Here is an 11,616-nt window from a genome sequence, read left to right as displayed (position 1 = left end):
AATGAATGACCGAGCGCAGGCACCTCTCCACGGTCTAGCCTCAGCCCCATGGACTGGCATGTCCTAGGCCCCCAGAGAGTCCAACATGCCCAGGGCCAACTTGGGGCTTGTCCCTACTGCTTGAGCACACCAGGCACCTCCTTCTGCCTGCCCGCCTTCCTTCCTGTCCTAGGACAGAACCCAGGGGCCCCTTTTTTATTGAGACACTAAGTTGTCCATGCTGGCCTTGAACTTGCCATCCTCCTGCCTCAGCCTCGAGCGGCTGGAATCACAGAGTGTGCCACCGCGCCTGCTTCCCCATGCACTACTCTAGAGTCCCCCACCGTCCCGACCTGAGCCCCACCCAAGGGCCTCTGCCCTCTCCCACTGGCTGCTGGATGGGCACAGCCACGGGTCGTGCCCCGAGCTGGACTGAGTTCAGTGGGAGACAACCGGGGCAGGCGAACCCACGCTTGGCTCATAGCTACCTACGCTGCACCTCTCCAGCCGGCCAGGTGGAGCATCGTGGACTCCTCTGAAGGCCACCAGAAGCCACCAGGGACGCCTGGCACTTCTGCTCTCCCCCTCAGTCCTCTTCGTCCCTCCTTCCAGATGAGCCTCATGTCCAGCCTGGCCTGGTAGAGAGTAGACGAGGGACTGTTAGGCCACTCAACACACAGGGAGAGAGCCCACAAGGGGTGGGCTGCCTGAGGCCCCCAGTGCCCCTGCTGATGACCCTGGACAGACGGTGCTGGTTCCTCCCATGCCAGTCCCCTGTGCCCAGTCGCTGGGCCAGAGTGGGGGGCCCCTGAACCCATCCCACTTCCCGGGTGCTGACTGCCTGGAGGCTGAGGCCAAGGAATCGCTGAGCAGCGTTTCACAGGGCCCTTGGCGGGTTCCCGGCAGTGAAGACAGGCCGGACACCGACCTGCAGACAGGGCTGGAGGAACGTGCCAGCTACAGACCGTGTGTGCGTTCACGCATGTACACACACGCACACGTGTGTGTGTTACAGGGCACAGGTTCATGAACTGACAGAACACTCTGGGCCCCCACATCTACTCCCCTCACCCAGCACTCCAGGGGTGGCCTGGACATGGGCAAGGACACCAAGAGGGAGGGAAGGGGTCTGGGCCATTAGCAAGGGGCATGAGAGGACAGAGGCCCACCCAAGAACGTCAGCCAGACTCAGGTGCCAAACCCGACTTCTCTAGTGGTCATTACACAGGCAGCCTCGACTCTCTAGGCCTCAGTTTCAGTCTCTGCAAAATGGGTCTAATAATCCCCTGTCCCAGGGTGGTCAGCATCAAACAAGATGATGCAGGGATCCCATAGTGACCACTGCTCCAGTTGTTGGTTTCCTTAGGGATCCCACGTGAGCAGAATGGGGTGCCCATGCACTCAGAAGCAATCACCAAGACCCCCATCCTGCCTCACCATGAAGTCAGCACCAGACACGAGGCCCGGCTCTCAGGGGACTCACAAATCATGGGAATGACATGCATGGACGTGTGTGTCCCAGCAGGATGACTTTCTGAGGCAGTGTGGTTTGCTATATCAGAAGCACAACCTCATTTAATCCCCTAGAGAACCCTGAAAACTGGGGCTGCTACTGTCATCCTGCAGATGAAGAAACAGAGAGGTGAGGTCATATGCCCAGGGTCACCCAGCAGGCATGGAGTTTGGAGTCAGGGTCTAACCACCACACCTAGAACAGAAACCTGCACAACCTGGTCACTGACCGCCCAGATTGAGGCAGCTCAGGGGTCTGTGGGTATTCTGGGGTAAGGACAGCATTGGGCTGTGGCTCAGGAAGGACTGACAGGGGACATCAGTGATCAGGGCCTTAAAAACATGAAGGCTTGGACAGGACAAGAAGAGGAAGGCCCCGCCAAGCAGGGAGGACAGCCTGTTTAAAGGGCCAAAGTGGGAGAAGGAAACCCCACCTCAGGCCTCCTCTCTGCCCAGACCCTGGTTCCACCCTCCAAGCTGATGCAGATCTCGAAGGGCCTCATATCTTCTTGCTTTTGCCCATGCTGTTCCCTGTTTGCATGCTGTTCCCCATATTCTTCTCTGCTCCAGGCTCAGGGGTGGCAGGGCAGGATTTGAAAGCAGAACTGCTAGACTGCCAATCATGTGACTGTCCCTCCTCACAGAAAGGGAGAAACCCAAGTCTGGGAAGATCAAAGTAGAGAGGGGGGTGTGCCAAGGTGAGGACAGAGCCAGGATGTGCCTGCGTTTGTCCTCTTGCCCAGCCTGGGATCCCCCATCGCACTGCAGGGCTCCAGAGCCGGTGCCCCTTTCACTGCCCTGCCCCAGGCGATGGCAGGACAGGGACAGAGAAAGCTCACTGACTTGGGGATCCCACGGCCCTAGGTCAGGGCCCCAGGTCTGACATTGCTCAAGTCAAGTAGCTTCTCCCTGAGCTCTGGCTCTCTCCTGCAAAATGAGACTGCACCTCAGAAATTATTCAAAGGGGCTGGGGATGTGGCTCAAGCGGTGGCACACTCGCCTGGCATGCATGCGGCCCGGGTTCGATCCTCAGCACCACATACAAACAAAGATGTTGTGTCCGCCGAAAACTGAAAAATAAATATTAAAATTCTCTCTAAAAAAATTTATTCAATTATGTGTAAGGAAAGCCCCTGGGGCAGAGTAGGTGCCCACAGAAGCAGCTGTCTGCACCTGCTCTCTGGGTCCTGGTTGCAAAATGGACCTCTCTAGGTCCATCTCCTAGTCAGGAAGTTCTGAGGGGCAGCGGGCTCGGCCTCCGCCTGGTGGGGCATTTCTGTGAGCCCTGCCTCTCCTGGAGGCCAAGATCCGAGGAGGCCCACGTCTCCGTGCACAGCCCTGCTTTTGCAAAACTCACGTGGAAGCTCCGGTTACTCAAAGTGCCAGCCATGGCCCAGCCCAGGTGACAGGTGAGCCTGGGAGACAGATGCGAGGGACCAACGTACCCGAGGCCTGGACACCCCATCTCTACCGTCAAGGAAGAAGCTGGGGCTTGTGACAGGGGCTGCTCCACAGGGACTCTGTCCTCTGGCCATTACAGAGCAGCTCAGAGGCACCTTTCTGGGGGTCAGAAAAAAAGTAGGATGCCTTCCAGTCCTCGTTGACTCCTGGAGATTGTGACAGCTGGGAATTAATAGCCCCATCCCACAGATACGAAAACTGAGGTTGGAGAGTCACAGAAACCTGGACGGCTCAGCATAACTGCCCTGTGGCTTTAATCTCCTGCCTCTCACAGGCAGGGGTTGCTTGAACTCCACTGGTGACTGACAGCTCACTTCCACCAAGACCCTCTCCCCACAGACCTGCTGAAAAGTTTTTTGTAGTGTGGGCTGAGGCTGGCCCCCGACACTCTCCCACAGGCCTGAGGCTGCGCATGGAGCCCGCCCCTCTGTCCCCCAGACAGTGAACACAGCAGTTGGCCCCAGGAGGACGTCCCCAGCTGAACAAAGATGGACCTCCCGGTGGCTGGTGTTCCTCCCTCGGGTTACTGTTCTCTGAGCCTCAGCTTCCCGAGCTGTAAAACAGGGACCCCCTGCTGCAAGGGGGTGGCTTTGTGGCTTTCAGGAGCCCAGAACATTCATCCCAGAAGCATCTGGAGTCTTCAGAGAAGCCCCCGCCTAGGGGAGAGGCTCCAGGGCTTTCCAGAGACCTGACTCACCTTCCCCAAAGGAGGGGTGGCCGCGTGGAGGGCGGCTCCCCCAGGGCGGCGTGGTGAGCCTGTCACAGGCAGGGCCCTGGCTCTCCCAGCCGGCATGAGCTCACCAGGCCACCCAAAGGATGTGGCTCAGTCTTGCTAGAGGACCGCAGGGCTTGGGGCCAGACAGGTTCAGGTCTCTCATCTGCCATTTATCAGCTCTGTGGTGACAGCAGCTGTGGGTCACCTCTGTGCTCGGAGGCTCGGCTTCTCGGCCTGCTCTGTCAGGTCTGTGGTGCTCAGCAGAGGGTGAGGCCAAAGTTGGGTGGCCCATCATGCAGAGCCCAGCAGGCCCCTGACCAAGGCCCTGCTGGGGACAGCCGGCCCACCCTCACCACTGTCCTCCCCGCTCACTGAAGGAGGGACCGGAGGAACGCAGCCTGGGGGAAGGCACCCGCCGGCACATTCTGCTCCCCACTCCCTGCTCCTCCTGGAGATGCCACTCTACCCTCGGCTCCTCCAAGCATGAGTCTCCGCCTCTCCGGAGCAGGACAGCACAGCCGCAAGGGGACTGCCAAGAGTCCACTGCCGGGACTGCAGGGAGCATCCAGAGCTCCTCTCTGGGGACACTGAGCCCCAGAAGTGGGTGAAGCATCCAGGATCCCGTGGCTGGGGGAGGAGAGCCTCGCTGCAGCCCAGGGCTGCCCCGCCACAGGGCCACAGTCCCAACACTTTTTATTTTTTAGTTTGAGACAGGATCTAGCTAAGTGGCTCAGGGTCTCACTAAGTTGCTGAGGCTGGCCTTGAACTTTGGATCCTCCTGCCTCAGCCTCCCCAGTCTCTGGGATTACACACATGCGCTGCCAAGCCTGGCTCCACTTCTCCTCCTCACACCTCTCCACACACACCTAAGTCGTTCCTCAATCCGTCCCCAGGCACTCGCCCTGCACCTCCCCTCCTGGGGCCTCTGCTCACACCAAACCCCAACCTACACACGGGCCCGTCTCCACCCCCCGTGGGTCTTTTGAGCTCTAAGGCCCTGTCTAAGCAGGGAGCCCCCAGAGCTTGCTGTCCACCAGACCCTCAGCACCATCCAACTTCTCTTCTCCTTGAGGCCAGCTCATGTAGACCCCCGTCTTCAGGGAGCCCCCTCCAATGGGCGGGACCACTTGGGCCTCCAAGCCCGCTCCTGGACACCACCCATGCCACCTGCTTGGGATTTTTTGCTCAGAGTCAGTCTCCTCCCCTGCCCCCGGGCGAGGGCTCTGTAGACGGGGCAAGGGGTCTTGCTCAGAATCCAGCACAGAAACCGGCACAGACCAGCCACTCAATACCTGTCCCCCTGCACGTGCCTTCACCCCCCCACCCCACACCCTTAGTGGAGCATGTGCCCTCGGCTGGGAGCGGAAGACAGGCAGAGCCTGCTCAAATGAAGTTCACCTTCCAGTAAAAAGGTGTACCGGAGGAGGCTGATGGCAGGAAGTGCCACGAGAGCAGTGGAGTGGGACAATGACCTGGCAGGATGGTAAGGGAAGGTCTCTCTGCGCAGGTGACCTTTGAGGAGAGCTCCAACAGAAGTAGAGGAAAGAGTGATGCCAACCAGAGGGAAGGGTGCCCTGGGCAGAGGGAACAGCAGGTGCACATGCTGAGGCCAGGTACCACGGTGACACGTGTCCTGGTGGGAGGGGGGAAGGAGGTTGGAGAGGGCAGGAGCCGTAGCCACCCTCAGGAGCACTCTGACCCTGAATGAGCTGGGAGCCACGGCAGGGTTCGGGCAGAGGAGCCCAGGATGTGACCTCAGTTCCAAGGGGATCGCTGAAGAACAGGCTCCGAGTGGGTCAGAAGGAAGCAGGGACCCGGGAGGAGGCCAGCCGTGCAGGTGGTGGCAGTGGGTGTGGGAGAAGGGTCCCGGTGCTGATGCAGTTTGAACGCTAAACCCATGGGATCTGCCAAGGGACTAAAGGCACAGGGAGACAGGGAGACCAAGGAGGCCCTGGAGGCTCTGGGCCTGAGCAGAGGAGGTGAGGGGAGGCCGGGTGCGCAGGCCCAGGACTGACTTCACCAGCGCAGTGGGTGACCGGCTGAGGTGGAGCCTCTGGATGACCACCCGAGCGGAAATGTAGCCCAAGGCGTTGCCTGGACGGGCCTGGAGTTTGGAAGAAAAGTCCACACTGGGGTGGCACCCCCTACGAGTTCCCATGTCTCCGCGGTCCACGCCACCTGACATGGCCTGCAGGGCCTCGTGGGGTACAAGAACTGGCCACATCCCAGATCCTGGCTCCGGGAGAAGTGGACAAGGGACCTGGAGAGCCAGCATGGGAGAAGAGCAGGGAAGCCCCCTTGTCCAGTGCCGCGAAGCCTTGGCTGAGAGATGGGCATCATGGGAAGGCAGGTGCCCCAGTTTCGGGGCAAGGCGGGAACAGGAGGAGGAAGACCCGTGCAGCCAGGTTGGGGGGCATGAGCCCCGCCTCGTCCAGTCAGGGCTCTGGGGCTTTGGCAACACACCTCACCTCGGAGCAGGAATGACCGCCCTCCTTTCACGGTGGGTGTGAGAACCCAATGAATTCATCTGCATCAAGGCCACAGAACAAAGGGTGGCAGGTGGCAGTCAGTGTGAAGTACCCACTAGTATCGTAGCCAAAGACAGTGGTGTGCCCAGCAGCCGGGGAGGATGGATGCAGCACAGAGAGGCGACAACAGCCTGTGGGAGCCAGCACCAGGCACACGACGTTCAGCCGAGTGGGGGGACTTGGCTCCCTTTGGGCAATGCGGAGCCATGGAGAGTTCTGTGTGGAGAATTGAAGGGACGGTCCCACAGTCCTTGATTATCCTCTTCCCGTGCTCAGCTCGACAGGCCCCCTCCCAGCCTGGTCCCACGCGGGGACCATGTCATGACAGCGAACACTTGGTGCACACCCGCTATATCCCAGGCCTTCTGAAGCCATTAATCCCCTCAGCAGCCCGTGTGTGAGCACGGGACCATCATTACTGTGGTTTGACAAATGAGGAAACCAAGGCACAGAGACTGTCACAAAGATCAATGGCGTCATGCAGATAGCAGGTGGCAGAGCCAGGATGCAACGCCAGGCAGCGGACTCGACTCCAGAATGCACACAGGCCTCTCCCGGCCCTGGGACCAAGGTCGGCCCGCTGACAGTGGCCGGACCCCGGTGTCCTGCCAGGCGCAGCAGCACGGGTTCTCTCAGCAGGCCGCGGGGTCTTGTGCCTGCCTGTAGAGAGAGAAACAGAGGTGGGGTGACTTGCCCAGGGGCCTGCGGCGGGTCCACAGAAAAGCTGGACTCCAAACGCCCAACACAGAGAGCTTCCCTACACCTGGGCCTGCTGCACAGTGAGGGCTTTTCCCTCCCTGTTGAAGGGGGACACAACGAATCACCTTCCTACGCTGCCCCGGGGCTTGAAGTCCCTCTACTTCATCCCCTCTTGACTCTCCTTTCAAAGATTTTTCATCTCAAGAAGTACCCTGGCCTACAGGTCCCTNGGGGGGGCGGGGGGGGGTAGGCAGGCGCAGTGTTTGTGATATTAAATGTCAGGCAGAAACCTGAAAAGCCCAGCCACCCAGATGTTTTCTCCATATCCAGATGTCGGGCGCGGAGCAGACCGTGCCCCCCTCCCAGGAGGCGCTCGGCATTTCGGCGGCTTTGACCTCGGGGCTGCAGCGAGCACCGCCAGGAGCTGGACACCCTCGGCTGCCCACCCTCGGGTCTGGAATTTTTTTTCCTAAATCTTTACACATGGATGACAGTAGTAACTAGGTCCAGATTTTTAAAAGCCGTTGAAGCAGTGATTTGAAAAGTTCAGTCCTTGGAATCGGCTGCCACAGAATCCTCTCTGCGAGCCAAAAAGGAGGGAAACATCCCCAGCCAACACACACACACAAACATATGCGGCTCCTGAGCCACAGGACTTAAAACCCCACACACAACGGCGGGTCTGAGAACAAGGGCGCAGACCGGCACGGAGGAACCAGGAGCCTCCCCCAGGAGCCCGCCTCCCCCAAATCAGAGCAGCACGGAGCAGCTTTGTTCTTCCTGACAAAGCCCCTCGCTTCCAAGGCACCGGCAGTTGCCAACAAAAGCACAGAGTAGAACTAATTTACACTCGGCTGGTGGACTCATAAAGTACAGGAATGGAAATGGCTTTGCCGGGGAAGCCCCTCCCCACAGCTGGCAACAGGACCCCTCCCTAGGCTTGGGGGAGCCCTGTAAGCCACAGACAGGCAGGGTGCTGGCCTCCTGGTGGCCTGGCCACGCGCCCTACTGGGGCCACCTCCTAGACCTGTGACATCACAGCTAATTGCCCCTGAAAATGAGCCAGGAACTCCAGGCCCCTCAGGGCCATAACCCTGCGACTTCACAGGGAGCCTGGGAGGCAGCTGGGGAGGGGAGCGCTCCAATTAAAACCCAGGAAAAAAGAGTGGCCAAGGGGACCAGGGGATGGCATCTGGCAGAGGGCAGGAGAGGTGAGTGGGGGCTCAAGACTAAGGGTGGGGGCCTCCTTCAACAACCCCTGTGTTTTACAGATGAGGAAATCGAGGCCCAGCATGGCAGAACGGCCCGCCCAAGGTCACCAGGCTAATTAGCTGGACAGCCAGTACTGGGGAACAGAAGACACAGGCCTGGCACCGCACCGCTCTTCCCTGAACTTTATCTAATTTAATCCTCAAAGCACCCTACGAGGAAGGGATTACCATTAACCCCAGTGTCCAGAGGAGCCAATGGAGGTGCAGAGAGGTTAAGTCATGTGCCCAAGGTCACGCAGCTTATCATCAGCAGAACTTGGCCTGAACTTCTGTGTCACCTGATTCTGAATCCAGTGCTTTTTCTGCTGGGAGGGGGGAGGCAGTCAAGATTTAACTGGGAGCAGTGAATCTGATTTAAATACATATTTAAAATGCTGGTGATCCCCACAGAACAGAAGGGAGTAAATCATTGCAAATTAATTTTTTTAAAGCCATTCCAGGCAGGAGGGCTGGCTGGCCGGGTGGGTGGGTGGGGAGGCTGCTTTTATTCTGTCCCTGCCAGAGCCTGGATAAAGCATGGAGACGTCTCTCTAGCTGTGCGTGGCGGCAGCTCAATCCCCTGAAGCGGGGCGGGGTGGAGGGGGGACGTGATAAAAGCTTTGTCGGGCATCTGCGAGAGCATAATCTGCCACAGGAAAGGTGCCAGGCGCACAGGTCTGCTGGAGCCAGGGGAGGGAGACGTTCAGAGTGTACAGAAAACGTGAAAAAATAAAAATAAGAGTCAGTCCCTCTGTGCTGATTCCTACCTTCCAGCTCCGAGTTCCAATGAGCTGTGGGTCTCCTGAGCACTTACTTGGGACCCAGAGATCTGGCTCCAGTGCAGGGAGGTGCTGCCTGGGGTGGTGCCTGCCCAGGATGGGGGGGGGGGGCGAGGCCATCCCTGTGGCCCTGTACTGTGGCCATCTGGAGGGCTCCCACTAGCACCACCTTCTCCCAGAGCAGTGATAGAAGGCAACAGCCTCCGAGAGCTGGAACAGAAGGACCGGGGTAGGCCAGCCTGAGCCCAAAGGCAGCACAGGAGCCACTTCTGGGCCTTGTCCCACCAGGCCACTCTCCCCACAGCAGTCAGACCAGGCCTGCTGATCTCTTTCACGTGTTTCTATGAACCACAAATGGGGTGTGGAGCCCAGGCCTGGGGCCAGAGAAGGGGAAAGAAAAGTTTCTGCCATCTGGACACCTGGCCCGGCTGAGCAGCTCCTGTTTTTCTGGGGAAAACCTATTCATCCTTAACGCCCTTTGCCTCCCATACACCCAGAAGAGAACTGGCTCCTGACCTCGTGGCACTTACAACTGATGGCAGATGAACATTACCAAGTAAGGACACAACAGCGTCCACAGAGGGAGTGGTCCCCAGGCTATAGGGGCCCATTAGAGTGGAAGTGTCAAGCCAGAGAGGACGGGAAGGCTTCTTGGAGCAGGTGACACTGGCCCTAAGTCCACAGAATGAGGAGCATTAACACCTCTATTCCTGTCTTCCCTTCTCTGACGGACATCCACCCAAGGCTGCCCTCCTCCCCAGCTCTTGTTCCCTTCTTCACTGTGTGTTGTCCATCATCCATGTCCCTGCCCTGGGCTGAAGTCCTGTGAGGCAAGAGACATGGTCCATCTTATTCACTGCTGTGTTGCCAGTGCCTTGCACATAGTAGGTGTTTCTAATTTTTTTTTTTTTTTTTTTTTTTTTTACTGGGGATTGAACTCAGGGACAATTTACCACTGAGCTACAGCCCCAGCCCTTGTTATTTTTTATTTTGAGACAGAATCTTGCTAAATTGCCAGACTGACCTATAACTTGGCATCCCCAGTAGCTGGGTCCACAGGAGTGAGCCACCACCCCTGTTTCACAGTACATATTTGTCCATCAAAAGAATAAACACATACAAAAGCCTTGTGGTAAAAGGAGTCACAGAGGAGAAGGAATGGGGGCAAAGGGCACAGAGGGGGAGGGGAGATGAGACTGGTCCCCTCCAGGAGAGGGACATGTTGTTGTAGGTGTCTCCTAGACACGCAGGTACCTGCCAAGGAGCTCTTTTCTGCCCTTCCCTGCAGCAAAAACGGGGTACAGTGTTTCCTTCCCCTATGGGAGAGTGTCACATAATATCCTCCCTGCCCTATCTTCTGGGGCAGAGTACCCTGGGGACAAAGCAGGTGGGCACCAGCATCCCCTCCCCAGCACTCTCTTGGCTACCTTTCCTCCTCCATTCATTCCCTGGATGTGCCGCCACCTAGTCACAGTGGCAGTAAGAAGCAGATCCAGAGGTGCCAAGCCAGGGCCTCCACGCCCCCCACCCCTAGGTCCACCTGCACACACTCATGCCTGGCCCCCTTTCTCCTGACTGAGGCTGGGTGAAAGGAGATGGTAGAGCCCTCTGATTTCCAGCGTGTGATGGGGACACCAAGTTGGCCCATCTGCCTCTGATTTCCCACACGTGCGACGACGCAGACACCTCAGGCGCCCAGCCAATCCTGTGGGATGGAGCAGGAGTTGAGTGAACCGGTTCAAAGGACTCTAAGTGAATCCCCTCTGGTCCTGCTCTGGGACTCTTCACAGCCAACTCCTCCCACTCCGCGGCACGTGAATTCCAGCGGTGGAATCTGGGGCTTGGGGATTCACCCAAGGCGCCCCGCCCAGGGAGGGCGGCTGAGAGCGACCGGAGAGCTCCGTCGGCCCCCGGCGGGGAGCCGCCTGCTGGGCAGTTCCGAGCGCGCCCAGCCCTGCCTGCGGCCCGAGCACTCCAGCAAACTTTCTGCGCCTGGGACCCGCGGGCGTCTACACCTGCTTGCCGTTCTGAGACGTCTCAACCTCAGGCGCGCGACTGCACTGCCTCATCTGCCCCCAGGTCGCTGCAGCGTGCCTCAGCCACACATAGGTCCGCGTCTGCCCAGACTCACCAGCCGCGAGTTAGCGGGACGGCCAGCCTCAGCCTTGGGGAACAGTCTTAACCACCTCCAGATTTTGGAGGCGCCTCAGCTGCACCGCCTCCGCTCGTCTACACCGCCTTGACAACCATCAGGTCGCTGAAGACGCTTCAGCTTACGGACCGCGTCTACACCGCCTCGGCCATCCCCGGGTCACCGGAGATGCCTCAGCTCAGGGGCCGCGTCTACACCGCTCAGCGCTCACGAGACCCTTCAGGGGACTGAGACGCCGCGACTGCTGCCCATTGGGGAATGATGCCCCCGATTTTCTCCGGGTGCCCCACATCCCGGGCGAAGCCAGCCGGGGCTGCTTACCTTTGCCCTCGCCCTCACGCTCCTGTTCTGGCTGAGCCGTCTCTTTCACACATTTTGCAATATTGTCAGTGGCCAAAAGGAATGTTATAAATCCTCCTGCGTGCACGTGGCTGCCCTCCCCAACCCGCTTCAATGCCTTTTTCGTCCTTTAGGACAATACTCGGCCCCAGCTGCCGGCCGTCTGGCCACGGGGCTCCAAACAGGCGCGGCCTGGCCACGG

The sequence above is a fragment of the Marmota marmota genome, unplaced genomic scaffold (assembly GCF_001458135.2).
Source record: "Marmota marmota marmota unplaced genomic scaffold, marMar, whole genome shotgun sequence".
Taxonomy (NCBI): Eukaryota; Metazoa; Chordata; class Mammalia; order Rodentia; family Sciuridae; genus Marmota; species Marmota marmota.
Note: the sequence above shows the minus strand (reverse complement) of the source record.